This window comes from Apium graveolens, chromosome 5 (assembly GCF_009905375.1).
Source record: "Apium graveolens cultivar Ventura chromosome 5, ASM990537v1, whole genome shotgun sequence".
NCBI lineage: Eukaryota > Viridiplantae > Streptophyta > Magnoliopsida > Apiales > Apiaceae > Apium > Apium graveolens.
The window spans coordinates 22704222-22718915 of record NC_133651.1 but is presented as its reverse complement, the minus strand read 5'-3'; the positions used below and the strand labels follow the sequence as shown (position 1 = coordinate 22718915).

Genomic DNA, 14694 nt, shown 5'->3' with positions numbered 1-14694 from the left:
TGAAGAGTCAACCTGGGAGTTAGAAAGTGATATGAGAGAAAAGTACCCTCGTTTGTTTTCTTAGGAGATTCTGAGGACATAATCCTTTTAAGGGGGGAAGGATGTAATATCCGGGATATATCGTGTAATTATTTTTGCTAATAAATAATTATTATATGTGTTCAATATCTATTCTGTGAATTATTTGTTAGGTGTTAAATGTGTTTGGATGTTTAAAAATATTATTAATTGAGTATTTTAATTATTATATGTCCAAAATAAAATATAGATAATTGTCATATCTTCCTAATTATTTTTATATTGATTTATGAATTTATATGAATCATATAAATTTTATCAAATCTTTTTCCGGGTATTTAAAATCTATTTTATAAAAACGGGAACCAACCGACGTCATCCGTTGTTACGTTTTAGAACCCGAAACTCTTCCAAGAACTCCTTCCTAACCTAATTGTAATATTCCGAGCATTTTCCATGTTTCGACTTTTTCGATCGGGTGTACGGTTTGTCCTGCGCGGGTCTCAGCGCAACATTTTCGATACAATATTCGTTTCGATAAATTAATAGAACTCGTATTTTCGAGAAACAAGATTAAATCGCAATTATCACCTCGTAATACGTGTAACCAGGCGCTGAGACCAAAACCGCAATACAAATTGTACTGATTTGGATAATTATCCCGAAAACCGATACCGTTTGGATCAGTTTTTTTAAATAAACGTACCGTTTTATATCCGTAATGATCCAAAGGGATACTAATTTTCCGTAATTATAAATAGCCTTTTTCCGTATTTTATTTCGTATCAAAATCATTTGCAGTCAGCTAATATATAATTTTCTAGAGAAAAACCCTAAATTCATAAAACCTTCTGAGAATCAAACTACAATTTCAAGGTGTTATTGAAATCAGTTGGAAAAGTTGGAGTAACCAAATCGAAGGTCTCAAGGAGTACTATCAGATTCTGTGTTCCATATCACTGCAGAAATCAAGGTTTATTTTCTGAAAATTTATTTATTTTCGAATTATTTTTATTAAAAATATGAATTTTTGTTCGGATGATTGTTTGAATGATTTGATGATTGCATGTTGTAGAGCTTATTTTCCTGATGATTTTCATATGTCATACGTCTGATTTGGAGTTCAATAACATGCTCAAAAGTGGGTTTAATTCTTGAATTTTAAAATTAGGGTTTATAACCCGTATGAATGTTTTCAATTGAAATTTGGGCCTTTTTGATTTAGGGGTTATTAGCTGTTGATTTATAGTGGGTTGTGTTCCTTATGAAATTTGCAATCGATTGGTATATAGCTCATTAACAGAGGATTAGTGAATCGAAGGGAGTTGTCTTTTTAAGTTTTCGATGTTTCGCCGGAAACCGGCGATGTTCTTGGCCAATTTCCGGCCAGGACATGGATGATTGATGTGTTTTTATTGCACGAATAGATTCCTGGTGTTGTGTAGTATAAATCTGGAGCAGATGGTGAGGTGAGGGCGTCAGAATTGAGTTCTCCGGCCACCCCTGTATTTTCCGGCGACGGGGGTGTAAAAAATTTCAGTTTAGTCCCTGGACTTTTGGGGACGATGAAGTTTGGTCCCTGAAGTTTCCAGAGTTTGCAAATTTAGGATTCCTATTTTAAAAATATTCAAAAATCATATTTCCTATTTATTTTTATTATAAAAAATTCGATTTTAATTTCTGAAAATTCTAAAAATTATTATTTTAATTCCAAAAATTATTTTTAATTCAAAAATAAATCTGAATTAATTAGTTAATTAATTTTAGTTAATTTTTAATTGATTAATTAGTCAATTATTTTGAAAATTAATTGATTAATTGAATCAATTAATTATTAATTGATTTTAATTAATTATTTAATTAGATTTAATTATTTAAAAATTCTAAAAAATACTTTCGAGCTTTAAAATCTAATTTTAAATTTTCTTCAAGGCTCAATAATTATTATAAAATTGTTTTGAAGCCAGAATTGGCCAACTAAACCTTGTTTACTACAAAATTGATCCAACGATCCGTTTTAATTCCGACAAATGTTTTAAAAATCATTTTAAACATTGGAAAGCCTGTTTATGACCCGAGACTTCCTTATAAACGTTATATCATTGATTATGTTACGTGTTTTGTGTTATATGTGACTTGTTGGTTAATTGTCGGTCTATATATTCGATGTTTACTTGTTTATTGCGTAACTTTCAATCCATTAATCGGATTTGGGTGAAACGAAGGGTAGATAGAAGTATGTTTCGAACAGAATTATATGAGTCAATTATTGATAGATGCTTATAATATGTGAGAAGAAGAGACAAGGCGTAGGAAAGGGAAACAGGTAGTCGAGGAGTAAGACAGTGGTGATTGAAAGCGAGTGTCGTATAGTAAGCTGGTACCAGGCAAGTGTTCTGAACTTTCTCGAGATATTGTAGTGATTGATAGTTCTATTTTATATTGCAAGTGCTTTGAAGCACTAAACCCTAAACCCTGATTCAAATTATTGATCTTGAGCCGTAAACCTGATTATTTCTAGACCATTGATTGTTGTATACCCAAATACGAACCTCATATATACGATACTACTCCACAAATACATACAAACTAAATATCAAACACTGAACCAGATTGCTTACACACTCAAACCATTGTATCTTATGCTTTGAAAAGCCAAATCCTTGAAACCCCGAAACACTGATTCCTTTGTTATCCAATTCTTTCATTACCTAACAGTCAAGCTTTGGAAATGCCATATTGATCTTTATGCAAATTGAAACCATTTTCATTATTGAACGTCCAATGTTGTTAATGATCCTGTTTATTATTTATTACTACTTATTCTGTTATTATGTTAGAATTGGATTATTTTTATAAAATTGTGGACCAGATTCGTGGTCAGACCATATAATGGTCAAGTTAGGCCAATGTGTGCCTTGGATCCAGTAGTTAGAGCAGTGATGTGTGCTTTGCTCGGGGTTAGTGCGTGACTGATCAGCAGCCTAACCTTGGTTTTTAAAATGAAAGTATAATATCCAATTCTAAATCATAATTCATTGTTCACTTGATATCGTAACCATTTTCACCTGATGATCATTATTCTCAGTTTTGTCATTGTGACTTGTTGAGCTAGTTAGCTCATTTGTGCGATGTTGTTTATGTTCTTTTCCAGTTAAAAAGGAACCGGTCGGTACTGAGGATCCCCAGTCCAGCGCGAGAGCTAGGGGTTCAGGTTGATCGAGCTGAGCTAGTAGGCTTCTTTTGAAATAATATAAGTTTGTAAAAGTTTGTAATAATGTTTAATACTTAGTTATGAGTTTAGATAGTTGGGATTTGAACGGTTTGTAATATAAGTGTGTGTTTGGCTTGTGTGCATACTTTAACCTGTTGCGGTCCGTGATAGTTGGTAAGTAGGGTCACTGCATATTATTATTATCTTTATTATTGTTATAAGCAGGTTATAAATAGGGTGTGTGTGGACCCCAAACTTCTGACCCGGGTTTGGAGGGTGCTACAACTTCTGTTGCAGCACAGCACTGCACTCCTCCGTAAGTCATCAAGCTTCACTTTCTGAGAGAGAATACCTTTTATAAACTTCGCATAACTAGGCATTTGTTCAATTGCTTCAGCGAAAGGTTTATTGATATGAAGTTTCTTGAACATCTCCGGAAACTTCTCAAACTGCTTATCCAGCTTTTTCTTCTGCAGCCTCTTAGGAAAAGGAGGTGGAGGATAGATCTGTTTCTCCCCTTTATTACCCTCAGGAGGAGTGTGTTCCACAGTAGTCTTCCTTGGTTCCACTTCTGCTTCCTTCTGCACTTCTTCCTCAGCCACAACTTCATCTTCTGAAACTTGAGATTTTTCAGGATTTGCAACCTTCCTAGACGTCAATGTGATTGCCTTAACATGCTCTTTAGCTTCCTTCTTGCCTGGAACTTCTGTGTCACTAGGTAGTAAAGCAGGTTGACGATTTAGCAAGGCATTGGCAATCTGCCCAATTTGGTTTTTCAAGGTCTTGATAGACACCGCTTGGCTCTTACACATGAGTCTCAACTCCTCTAATTCAGATTTTTCATTAGATTGTTGCAGCTGGAGTTGTTGTCTTGGTGCATATTGCGGTTGCTGAAAACCAGGAGGGTTGTATTGCTTTGCTGCATACTGCTAATAAGGCTGCTGCACCACATTCTGAGTATTGCTCCAGCTGAAGTTAGGATGATTGCGGTTGTTGGGATGATAGGTGGCTGGAACTGGCTGCTGCGACCTCTGAAAGTTGCTCACAAACTGAGCTGATTTACTAGAAATAGTACACTATTCTGTCTCATGGGCACCAGCATAAAGCTCACAGACACTAGTGATCTGATTAACTCCATAAATAGCTAAAGAATCCACCTTCATCGTCAAAGCCTTAAGCTGAGCAGCTATAGCAGTAGCTGCATCTACCTTCAGAATTCCTGCTATCTTGCCTTGAGTTAGTCTCTGAGAAGGATTCTGGTATTCATTAGCAGCCATCAGTTTAATCAATTCATAAGCTTCATCGTAGCTTTTAGCCCACAAGGCTCCACCTGATGTTGTATCAAGCATGGGTCTAGAAGTTGCACCCAAACCATTATGGAAACAGTTAATGATCATCCAGTCAGGCATCCCATGGTGAGGACACTTCCTAAGCATCTCCTTATATCGCTCTCAAGCCTCACACAAAGACTCTCCAGACTGCTGCGCAAATTGAGTAAGAGCATTCCTGATTGCAGCTGTCTTCGCCATAGGAAATAACTTTGTAAGGAACTTTTGAGCAAGTTCTTCCCATTTGGTGATAGATCCTGGTGGTAGAGAATGTAACCAGCTCTTAGCTTTATCCCTGAGAGAAAATGGGAAAAGCCTAGCTTAATAGCATCTTCAGTAACATTGTTGAATTTAAAAGTGTCGCAGATCTCGATGAAATCTCTAATATGCATGTTGGAATCTTCCGTTGGAGAACCCCCAAACTGAACTGAATTCTATATCATCTGAATCGTGTTAGCTTTGATTTCAAAAGTGTTAGCCGTGATGGCTGGTCGGACAATGCTAGACTGAATATCATTGATCTTCGGCTGAGAATAGTCCATCAAAGCCTTTGTATTTACTTCTGGTTCACCCATTACAATAAGAGCTTCTTCTTTAACTTTTTCCTCAAGAAAGATTTCTTCAACTACTTCCTCTGATGCTTTTTCCAGTGTTCTCTTTCGAAGTTGAGAACGCGTTAGCATACACGCTCTCTAGAGTACCTGAAAAAGCAACAAACAAACTCGTAAGTAAAATATCTAGTCAATGAACTTTAACGAACACTGATGTCAAGCACATAAACTAAAAATTAACACCGAGTCCCCGGCAACGGTGCCAAAAACTTGTTAGGACGAAAACACGCGCTAATATTCATGCAAGTATACGCGATCGCAAGTAATATAGAATTAATTCTAGTTCGTTCCCATAAAGACTGGTTTAGATTAATTTCAACTTATGCACTTATACAACAATGTCATGGTTATTATTCAATACTAATATGATCACAATTTGAGATTGTTTATAACAATGAATAACTACAGATTATACTAAAGAACATTAACTAAGAGATTAAAAGGATTGATTAACTATATGACACAAACATGGGATTCAAACTTCATTACTACTTCATTCAATAGCCTATTCGTTCTTAACTTTAGCTTGCAATGGTCATGACACTAATCAAAAAACACGAAACTAGTAAATGCCAACTTTCATTGTACGAATACCCTACTACCAGACATCCACAAAAGAGATGGAAGCTGAATAGACACCAATTATATTGAGACCCTATATGTCTATAGAATTTGACAACATAACGGTTTAATGTGCAAGTTATCTATCTTGATTATATAGGACAAGTAAAATGATTAAAATTACCTACGAATCATGCATAATAAATACATGAACCTATGCTAGCATGGCAAGTTCTAAACCTCTAAATTCACTGTCGCTTCATTAGAGATTAACACATTATCTTATAAGTGCGCGGCGCTCATAAGACGAATAAGCACAACCAATACTAGGATATCATACAATCACCACACACTAAGGCATCAAAACATATTAACTATTGAAATCCATAAGTAAATCCGCTAGAACCTCATGATAACGATAAGCCCATAACCGAACACGTCATCACCGTGGGTTCCGATGAAAGGATGGCATAATAAACTAAGTCTTTATAAATACGAATAATAAACCAAGTACATTAAACAAGAGTATTAGGTTCAACAAATAAGAAAAATAGCATCCAAGATTATAACTTAAAATAAAGAATCACAAGAATAAACTAGATCCTCTTAGCCTTGGTTGAATTGTGCTACACGGTCTTCTTACATCTTCTCCTTAAGCTCTGGTACGTCTTGTTATGCAAAACGACCTTAAGTTATCATTATATAGCAGCCCTGATCAGCAGAGAAGTCCAGAAATCAATCTTCTATTCAAAACAGGATTCTTGAAACCCGACCTAGCGCGGCCGCGCGCTTCATCAGTACGGGCGCGCTGACATTCTGTTCTCCCGGCGCGGGCGCGCGCTACTACAGCGCGGGCGCGCTGACCTTCTGGAAAAAATTCTGATTTCTGTTTTTCTGGCTAGTTTGAGATGGCGATCCACGAGCTTACTTCCTGGACACATTCCCAGCACCAATTTAGCACCAAAATAATGCTAAATCTCCCGACTCTTTCAACTATGCCTGAAATGCGAAAATACTACAAAAATGCATCAAATACACAAGTAACTCGAGTACAAAACAAAGTCCAAAATGGCTTATAGAGAAGTCTCAGAGATATCGACAAGTCAAATGAATATGTAGAGAACTGGAGATATCGACAAGTCATTTCTGCATGTAGAGATATCAAAAAGTCAAATGAAGATGTGAAGAATTGGTGATATCGACAAGTCAATTTCTAATGTAGAGATCTCAGAGATATCGATAAGTCAAATTGTGTATATAGAGATCTCAGAGTTATTGAAAAGTCATTTCTACATTTAGAGATCTCAGACATATCGACAAGTCATTTCACATGCAAGAATCTAGAGACCTCGAAAAGTCAAGTATACCTATAGAGAACTCGGAGATCTCGATAAGTCATTATACTTATCGAGATGTCACTTCTCTATTAGACAAATTGGAGATCTCGACATACTTCTCAAATTCAGAATGCAGACAAGTTCAAGATTCAAGATTATCAGTCAACAAACAATTCATTCACTGAATTGGAAAGTCTACAAAGCATCTTGAAGAATACAAGATCAAGGGCCAAGATTAACTAGACAAATGGTGGTCACAGACCTGCTAAATTTTGCAAAGATTTTCTAAGCAAGAAATGGAAATAGAAAAATGTTGCTTTATAAAATGGTTTAGTGCAAGTCTTGTAAACCCGTGTTGCTAGTCTATAAAGCATGCACGGGTCCTTAGTTCAAAAGTAACAAACAGGTCTAGATTTCTTGTATTCTCTCAAGATAGAAGCTGAGTTCTTATTTTCTTAAGAACACAGAATTTGTAGCAAGACAAACTTAATTAATACAATTAAGTGATTTTTGATATTGTGTGTTTGTGTTATTTATGCTTACTTTAATATATTTATATTTCTATAACTGCTTTGTTCAAACTAAAATCCGAAAAACTTAAAATAAAGAAAAATCTAAGAAACACATTCACCCCCTTTGTGTTATATTCTTAGCATTCAATATATAACATAGGATTTCGAAATATTATGAAGAAAATAAAGAATGTCTTGAGAGTGATCGAACATCAAATTTATATCAAATTCGTTGTGCAATCGATGGTGCACAATCAACGAAAAAGTGGCCAAATTTCTTGGATTCTACAATGGAGTTTGCTCAAAAAATCAAAGTGACACAAGTGAGCAAGATAAGGTACTCTTTAGTTGAGTTGATGCATTACTTTTACTTTGGAATATAACAGTTTGCCTTGTTTAATTCAATTGATTTATGATTGTTACTTATCCGTGGTGAAGAGCTTATAGAAGCAACCCCTTGTTTTATTTTAGAATTGTATTTTCTGTAGTATATACATTTAAAAACTTGTATGTTTAATTAGTTAGTTTGGATAAATGTTGCTGAGTATGTAGCTTATAGTGAAATGATCAATTTGTTGGGTTATAAGATGCATTGTTTGAAGCAAATCATTTTGGTGTTTCCATTTGATTAATTATATGGTAGGTGAAAAGTAGTGTCTAACGTACTAGAAATCGAAACTTAGGATTTTCTTGTTGTCATTTAGGATCTTGTGCGTTGTTTTTTTTAATTAGTGAATGTATATTCAAATGGAAAATGTAAGAAACTGTGTGATCATAGTGTTAGAAAATGTGGGTTATAGTCCCACATTTTCAAGTCAATTTGAGCCATAATTTGAGTGGATGAATGTTGCGTGCGCGCAACGAGTGACACTTGGAATACGTTCTCCTCCGAGAGAGCTTTCCGAGCCACTTTGAATCACTCAAAATGACTAAAAGATGGATGAGATATGACCATCCAAAGTTGGTCTCTTAGTAGTGGAAATTTGTGGAAGAAAAAAAAAGTCCCACATTGATTTTGCAAAGGAGCATACATAGGCTTATATAGCTAAACACTTATGTAGTGTTCAAATGTGTTACTTATGTATTGCTCCAACACCTAGGTGCGAGCGCGGGGGGTGCAAATCTTGGGCTTTCGAGGGGCAATCCGAGGCTTGCGAAGCCTTTGAGCTTGCCCGCGTGTGCGATGTGCGGACACGAATGTAGCAGAAAATAGAAAATTGGCACGAATAATCACGAACTAGTTTTGTTAATTTAATTTCCACTGGGCTTGGGCTTTAATAATTTTAATTTGTTTTGATTACGGATTATTATAATTGATTTGATGTGATAATAATCAGATTCAATTACGGATTTGTTTTATTAATTGATTGATTAATTAATGCTGTTAATTAATTACTCGTGGAGTAGCGCACAAGTTTCCTCGAGCCTATATAATAACGTATTAGGCTTAGGGTTATTCAATCAATTCGACACACCACAACCGCCTCCTAAACAAAACCCTACCTTCTCTCTCTATTCCGGTGATAGTTTCTTACTCCGTTATAGTTCGCCAAAGGCGCTGTTTGTGCTACACCGCCGGTTTCTCGTTTTATCCTGGGAGGTTAACGACTCGCACATACGGTGATGGTCGTAATAGCTTTAAGGAGACAGTTATACGACTGGACTCCAGAACATCTCCTTTATATCTTCTTGTTTATTTTCGCAATTTATTATTCTGTTATTTAAACGCACATACTTATATTGTTTGTATTATTCCCGGATTGTGATAACACATAGACCAATACTACTGCTCAAACAAGGCACCATGATCCATTGTTTCTGATTATAGGCTTCTATGGGTACTTTTTGGAGGTTTTTAAGTATCAGTGACCTTTTCTTGGATTTCAACCTTTTAATTATTTTTAGTTATTAAAATTTTGCAGGCCTCCAAAGTTAGTGAATTTGATTCTAACAAAATACAAATGGTCAGTGGTAGTTTTCATAAAATTTTATAGATTCTTAAGTTTTACCAAGTACCAATAACCAATAAATAAATGAATAAGCTTTTATACACACAACTAAATAAGGATATTGTGGATTGCCAGTGTTTGTGGAGGAAGATGAAGCCGAAATGTTTTGGCCTGGTAGCTTTCGACAAATTGAACAGAGAGGCAATGCTCATGTTTTGTCTAGTAGCTTTTTAAAGGAATGATGACCTGTGGAGTTGAATTGATGTACATACAGTAATGTGATTTGTAAGAGGAGTGGGTCTTTTCTAAATAGCGTATACCTTTTAGATAGTAGTTATTGATATTCAGCAGACTTGATCTGGTCCTCTCTTTTTTTATGCTAAAGCATTAGAGGCCTGATGCAACATGAACTTATAGTTCAACCTTGAGGCCAATCAAGTGACTAGTTTAAAGCATAAACTTTTAATGAAAATTGAATATTGGAGGTACACAAGTATACTGGGAAAACATATTGTTTAATGGTTTTGAAAGTAAGCAGCACTTATTGTCATTCTCATTCTTACTTCATGTTCTTTTTCTTCTTCTGCTTGCATAATATCAAAAATTATTTTTATGATATTTTTTTATTACAAATAAATATTTCAGAAATGTGATTGAATTTGAGTTTGTCGGTGGTTTATATTTTTTTAGTTATGAATTACGATATTTATAATGAGCGTTGTAATCTATCTGTTGTAATATAGTCGTCGGAATATAGCAGTTGTAACATGACCGTTGAAAATATAGTCGTTGAAATATAACCGTTTAAATTTGAAAATTATATTAAAATACTGGTTCTGAAATATAGCTAATTATTGTAGCTAACAACATTGGAGCATAACATCTTATAGATTCAGCAAATTTTAGCTACCATTATTTTATAATATTTTAGCTAATAATTATAATATTCCTTGAAGATGCTCTAAGATACTTATCACTAGACTAAAAAAGAGGATAAAAAAACTACGAGAGGCCTTTATAAAACTACTACTTTCGCTGGAACTGGGGCTAGGACTTGGAATAACAAGGTTAAGATGGTTTGGGGGACGAAACAGTAGTTCCACTCTATGTTTTAGAGATGTTTTGTGTGGAAGTCTATAAAACATAGGAGTAGCTAATAAAGGGGAAAATATTCCCTGATACAAGTGATCTTATCATTTGGGCTAACTTTTTCTGAGTATGGGTTCAAAATCTTCTGGGCCTGCTTCGGATTCAATCCAGGCCTGTCAGCAGTAGGAAAGTAGCTCTTGGATGCTGTTCACTTTAAAGGGAACTAATAATCAAGTCAAATACGCAAGTATATGTTTTAGGATATGGACCAGGAAGGTTTCGTCATCACCACAAGAATCTAAAATTAAAGTTTAAGGACTCGCATTAATTCATAAAATTAAGCGATCTGTCTTGAGTGCAGACGATACAAAAATCTATATTAAAATATGGTTCCTTAACAAAATGACATTCGTAATCTATGATTTCACTAAATTTTGTAATCAGATCTGTAACTTGGTTCAATTCACTGATTTTTGCTCAAACACAGACTATAAAACATGATAAGGAAGAAGCTTTTCGGAAAGTGACGAGCACTACTGAACTACTGCAGGGCAAATGCTACTTTCATTAAATATAAATATATATATATATATATATATATATAATGTTTCGAGTACTTGAAAACAATACTCCCTGCAGTAGATTTTTAATATTTGAAATAAAAAGTTTGATACACATTTTAATATTTTTATTTAATATAATTTTATAATTATTTTTAATAAAATTTAAATATTTAATTTTTATTCAAACAAAAAAAAGGTTTTCAAAATAATTTATATAATTATAATACATAAAAATGTTAAAATATGTATGAAACACTCTATTTCAAATGTTTAGAAATTGTTGGATCAGATAGGGCAAGATATAAAGATTGTTCGGAAAACAACATAAAGCAGCTAGTACTAAAATATGTGATCCATTGTATTAAAGAAACAAAGTTGTTGGTAATGGGCATTGTACGGGGGGTGGTACCTTCTGATTTGGAGAGAGATGATAGAGCCTTATCATGTGGATTGTAAAGGGTATTTAATAATGGAGTACTGACTAGGCTACATTTGTCATGGTTCGGAGGAGAAGCAAAATCACAATTTTGCGCCTAATCTGCAGTTCTTTATCTATCGGGCATAGATCCTTGACAAGTGTTGATACCCTTTTTCAGGTCACAATTCAAAATAAAATGTTATTCTTTCTTCTCATGTAAAATAATCGAGAAAAGGAAAATTAAATTATTTTATCCATTAAAATAATGATTTGACAGTGTGGACAGATCTATAAATATATATATTTTTGTGAAAAAAAAGAGTTAATCTTATTCATTAAAAAAATAATTTAACGGATCGTGGAGCAGTATGTTAACTGAGATGAATTAAGAATTTAAGATGAACCCGAATCCTTACTTAATTGAAATATATACATGTAGCTTCTGTTTTGGGGCCCCCTCTCTGTCTTTCTAATCACGTCTCTCCTCCTGCAGCAATTCTTATGTCCTTCACTCCTCTCCATCCTGCAGCAATTCCGGTGAATCTTTGATTTCTATGCCCACTAAGCTATGGGTTTGCGAAAGACGCCAAAATAGACTAACTTCGATTTAGTTCACAAACTTCATCATTGCATCAACTTTTTGCGTCTCTCACTACAAATATTATCATGGCCTATTTAAAAAAAAATGTAATTCTCTTGTTTAGAATCAGAAAAAATAGTGCCTAACCTTATCCATGAACTTCAAAAAAACAATGTAATTCTCTTATTTGGAATCAGAAAAATGATGGCTAACCTTAGCCATAACTTAAACTTGTGCATGTGCTTGCATCGCTTGATATAAGATAAACTTTTGATAGAGACAAGTTCGTCCGCCAGAAAATATATTTGGGCCACTAATTACAATCATACAAATTAATAGACCTGTTTAATATGTTTAATAGACCTGATCATTGCACTCGCAAAACAAAAATTAAATTTATACCCGTATCAGAAAATTTTATAGGAATTGCAATCATCACTTGTCTGTTGTTGTCAGGAACCCTAAACCCTCTAACAAACCCAATCTTTATCGCTCCCTCTATTTTTCATCTACCGGAGACCCTTTACGCCGGTCATTCCGAACAACGCTAACTTTTAAAACATATTATTAAGGGATCGTTTGATTCGGTTAATTCTGATATCAGGTATGAGTTTTAGGGGTGTGCACGGTTCGGTTCGGTTCGGTTTTTCACTAAAACCGTTACCAAACCGTAGGTGTCGGTTCGGTTCGATTTTTACGTATTAACCGTAACCGAACCGTTGAACACGGTTATTTTCGGTTCGGTTAACCGTTCGTCGGTTTCGGTTTTTAATTATGTATAAATTTATATACCTTAATTTCATTATGCTAATAAATTTATAAATGTCAATAGTCAAGACAAAAAAATAAAGTGTAATTTTAGTTATGCATAATTAGATTTATTTTCGATTAATTGCTAATCCTGTCAATTTTTCAATTTAAACCCTGACAGGCTCACCTCATTAACAAAGAGTAGGTGATATTGCGTGACTAAAATCAAAAAGTAACAAAACAAATCATGAGCTTTGAGCATCAGACAACTAAATTTGCATAAAAATTGAAAAAACACACGGCTAAACAAGTCAAATACTGAACACATAAATTCAGAAAGATGAAACAGGGTCAGGCCTATAACTTTAGTACATTAGATAACAACTTAGAATAAACTTAGAATTATAAAATGGTCTTCGAACTCTCCAATCTTCTACTGCAAAATTAGAATCGGGATGTATCTCAATCTTCAATAACAACTTGGAGTAGGTATTTTGGGCCTTTTGAGAACTCATCTGTACACAAAAAAGAAGAAGAAAATATCAATTAGATATATTACATCTAGTTACAAATCTCATATACATTTAGGAAATGAAGCACATAAAACTAAAATGAAGCTTGTGAATGATAATGGAAGGCGTTGTGAGAAACTTTGAAATAAATAATTATTTAAAATGCAAATCTGGAGATGCAGGAATGAAACATGAGACCTAGTGCCACGGTTTGGTGTCGAGTCCATATATATATCATTCATAAAGTATAGAAAAAGCATGGATTTAAAGCATACAAACGATAGTTTGTCCAAGAACTTGACTAGTTCTATATGCAAAATTAGTGTATGGTCAACAACAAGAAGTGTCTACTGGAGCAATATCTATTAATATATTATAATAGCAAAACCTGAGATCTTTCAAAACTCAATTAAACCATAAATTCCTAACTAAAAAAATAATAAATTCAGGGCATAAAGCATTAGTACAGTAAACTGAGCGGAACATACCCAATTCAACTTATTCGAGTTTTTGTCTAATCTCCTCGACAATACCAAGTGGAGTCTCGATGTCTGCTGGTTTTGATCTTAACCAATCCTGCGCACATATTAAAGCTTCTGCAGTTTTGGGAGTTAGTGAGCTCCTGAATGGATCAATTACCCTTCCTCCAGTACTGAATGCGGATTCTGAAGCTACAGTGGTTATTGGCATTGCTAACACATTATTTGCAACACTGGACAGAATTGGGAATTTCATGGAATTGGCTTTCCACTACAGTAGAACATCAAACTCATCATTAACACCTCTTTCGACACCATCAGCCAAATATATATCAATTTCTGATTTATTTTCTTTGGTTTCTTCAGCCTCCAGGTGCCTTTGAAAGTCCAATTCTAAGTCGGCATCTTCTCCAACATCATCAACAAGCAGCAGGTCCTTCCTTTTCCTTTTCCTCGTGTTACTGGAAGCATCTTCTTCGTCACCACCAAAGAAGTAATCAACAAACGCATTATCATCTTCCCGCAGCCTATGAAATGCATTTTCATATTTAACGGCTGTTTCTAACATGAGATAAGTTGAGTTCCACCTGGTTTCTACATCCAAGCTGACTTTCTTTTCAAATTTTATTTTTTCCTTCTCAACACATTCTTCAAATCTTATAAGTCGATATGGTGATTGTGACGGCCTCAACCCCGGGGTCAGGAGTTGACGTCACTAAACACAATTACCAAAAATATAAACAACAGGATTATTATTAAAATATACTAACTTG

General features: G+C 34.5%; 1 non-coding gene across 1 annotated transcript; it reads left to right on the top strand.

Annotated features, from left to right (window-relative positions):
• Positions 1-4639: 4639 nt before the first annotated feature.
• Positions 4640-4746, top strand: LOC141663355 (small nucleolar RNA R71). Its single transcript, XR_012551432.1, has one exon. It is a non-coding gene; the product is annotated as a small nucleolar RNA R71 (small nucleolar RNA).
• Positions 4747-14694: the final 9948 nt, after the last annotated feature.